The sequence below is a fragment of the Colobus angolensis genome, unplaced genomic scaffold (genome assembly GCF_000951035.1).
Source record: "Colobus angolensis palliatus isolate OR3802 unplaced genomic scaffold, Cang.pa_1.0 Scaffold36, whole genome shotgun sequence".
NCBI classification, from domain to species: Eukaryota; Metazoa; Chordata; class Mammalia; order Primates; family Cercopithecidae; genus Colobus; species Colobus angolensis.
The window spans coordinates 977344-980529 of NW_012116932.1; the positions used below are offsets into that span (position 1 = coordinate 977344).

The 3186-nt window shown below is 50.1% G+C and overlaps 1 protein-coding gene across 1 annotated transcript in view; it reads right to left on the minus strand.

Moving 5' to 3' along the window:
• PODNL1 (podocan-like 1) overlaps positions 1 to 3186 on the minus strand; it is a 31885-nt gene that overhangs the window by 27728 nt on the left and 971 nt on the right. The window lies entirely within an intron of this gene.

Here is a 3186-nt window from a genome sequence, read left to right on the forward strand (position 1 = left end):
AAAAAAAAAAGACAGGGTCTTGCTCCTGTCACCCAGGCTGGAATGCAGTGATGCAATCACAGCTCACTGTAACTTCAAACTCCTGGGTGCAAGGGATCCTCCCGACTCAGTCTCCCAAGTACATAGCAAGACAGACATGCTACCACACCTGACTAATGAAAAAAAAAAAGTTTTTTCTTTGTAGAGACGAGGTCTTGATAGTTGCTGAGACTGGTCAAATTCTTCTCTTCAAGCCATCTTCCTGTCTCAGCCTCCCAAAATGCTGGGATTACAGGTGTGAGCCACTGTGCCCAGCCTGAAACAATTAGACATTTTCAGATCTGCAAAGAAGGTACAGAGAGTTCTTTTATTCCCTTCACACAATTTCCTCTAATGTTTTTTGGGTTTTGGGTTTTGTTCTGAAACAGGATCTCACTCTGTCGCCCAGGCTGGAGTGCAGTGGCTCGATCTCCGCTTGCTGTAGCCTCGACCTCCCAGGCTTAGGTGATCCTCCCACCTCAGCCCCCTATGTAGCTGGGACTATAGGTTCACGCCAGCACACCCCGCTAATTTTTTTAATTTTTTTTTTTTTTTGAGACAGAATCTCGCTCTGTTGCCCAGGCTGCAGTGCAGTGGCATGATCTCGACTCACTGCAACCTCCACCTCCCAAGTTCAAGTGACTCTCCTGCCTCAGCCTCCCATGTAGCTAGGACTACAGGCGCGTGCCACCTGAGATTACAGGCCTGGCTAATTTTCTGTATTTTCAGTAGAGACAGGGTTTCACCGTGTTAGCCAGGATGGTCTAGGTCTCATGACCTTGTGATCTGCCCACCTTGGCTTCCCAAAGTGCTGGGATTACAGGCATGAGCCACCATGCCTGGTCTTGTTTTGTTTTTTATTTGAGACAAGGTTTCGCTCTGTCTCCCAGGCTGGAGTGCAATGTCACCATCAGAGCTCACTGCAGTCTCGACCTCCTGGGCTCAAGTAATCTTCCTGCCTCAGCCTCCCCAGTGGCTGAGGCTATAGGTGCGTGCCAGTAGAGTCAGTTAATTTATTTGATGTTTTGTAGAGATGAGGGTTTCGCTATTTTGCCCAAGCTGGTCTTGACCTCCTGGGTTCAAGTGATCCTCCCTCCTCTGCTTCCCAAAGTGCCGGGATTACAGATGTGAGCCACCGCACCCAGCCTGGTAATGTATTTTGAGAACATTTTTCAATTTGAGATAAATGTCTGATGTTGTCTAATGGTTAGATTGAGGTTCTAGGTTTGGGGATAATATCAGAGAGTTACAAACGTCCTCCCTATCACGTAGCTGGGATCCGTGATGTCAAAATGACTTATCACTGGTGATGTTGATTTTGATCACTTGGTTAAGGCAATAGCAGCCAGGTGCCCCCACTGTCTTGGGGACAGCTTTGCTCTCCATGGACGTAGGGTGTGCAAGAAGCATGAGAATCTTTGGCTAAAGATACGTTGTGATGGCCGGGCGCAGTGGCTCACGCCTGTAATCCCAGCACTTTGGGAGGGTGGGGTGGGTGGATCACCTGAGGTCAGGAGTTTGAGACCAGCCTGGCCAACATAGTGAAACGCTGTCTCTACTAAAAATACAAAGATTAGCCAGGCGTGGTGGCGCATGCCTGTAATCCCAGCTACTTGGGAGGCTGGGGCAGGAGAATCACTTGCTTGAACACGGGAGGTGAAGGGTGCAGTGAGTTGAGATTGTGTCACTGCACTCCAGCCTGGGCAACAAGAGCGAAACTCCATCTCAAAAAAAAAAAAAAAAAAAAGATATGTTGTGATACTGTGTTGTAATAAAAAAAACCAATGAACATATAATTTGGTCTTACTCAGGTTTTCTGGCACATAACTCCTAAAACCCTTGAAATCAGCTGGGCACAGTGGTTTATGGCTGTAATCCCAGCACTTTGGGAGGCCAAGATGGGATGATCGATTGAGGTCAGGAGAGCAGCCTGGGCAACATAGTGAGACCCCATCTCTACAAAAAACATTTTTTTAATGAAGATAATTTAAAAAACCTATCTTCTAGATTGTTCAGAGGATTAAATGGGCTGGCCTGTCATCCCAACACTTTGGGAAGCAGAGGTGGGAGGATCACTTGAGTCCAGGAGTTGGAGACCAGCCTGGACAACTTGGTGAAACTCCGTCTCTACAAAAAACACAAAAAATTAGGCCGGGCACGGTGGCTTATGCCTGTAATTCCAGCACTTTGGGAGGCCTAGGCGGGCGGAATACCTGAGGTCAGGAGTTCGCAACCAGCCTGGCCAACATAGTGAAACCTCCTCTCTACTAATAATACAAAAAATTAGCCGGGCGTGGTGGCGCACGTCTGTAGTACCAGCCACATGAGAGGCTGAGGTGAGAGGATCATCTGAGCCCGGGGTCGAGGCTGCAGTGAGCCGTCGCACTGCACTCCAGCCTGGGTGACAAAGTGAGACTCTGTCTAAAAACAATAAAACCAACGATACGAATATGATGCACGGAGCGGCCCTTCAACAATTATTTGTATTGCCATCATCTGCATAATGGGCACAACAGGGCCCTGCCACATCGAACTGTTTAAGCTCAGAACTTGTCTGTCATATGTGGAGCGATACATGATTGATGCTATCATTATCAACACCGTCATCCCACCAATCCGCCCATCGGAAATAAGCTTTCATCGAATCCTATTGTTTTTTCCCTTTTTTGTAAATCTCTTTTGTCGGCCTGGTTTTGCCGCCCAAGTATGCTCGTCAGGCCTCTGCCCACCCAGACTGGGCGCGGGCAGCCGGGGGCTGAGGATTCTCCAGTCTTGGTGGACCACAGGCTCCCGTCGCCCCGCCCAAGGGCCTGGACCGCCTGTGGTCTCCATGGAAACCCGCTAGCCACAGGGGGCGTGACGCCATTGAGACAGACAGAGATATCCACCTATCAGATCAAAGTTATCTCGGCTAGGCGCACAAACGGGACCTCCGAGCGGTACGTCCTTAAGGTAGGGCGGGAATACGGCAACTGGCCGCGGAGGCTGTTACTGTCGCTACCAATCAAGAGTCGAGGCGGCTTTGATGGACAGGCATAGCGCGAGTACGGGCTTTCACCCAACCGGCGGGCCGCTGTCCCGAGAAAGGACCAATGAGGAGGCGGCAGGGGTGGGGCGAAGGGGCCGGTTGCTCCGGAAGTGGAGGGAGGGGGTGAAAATGGCGCCCAG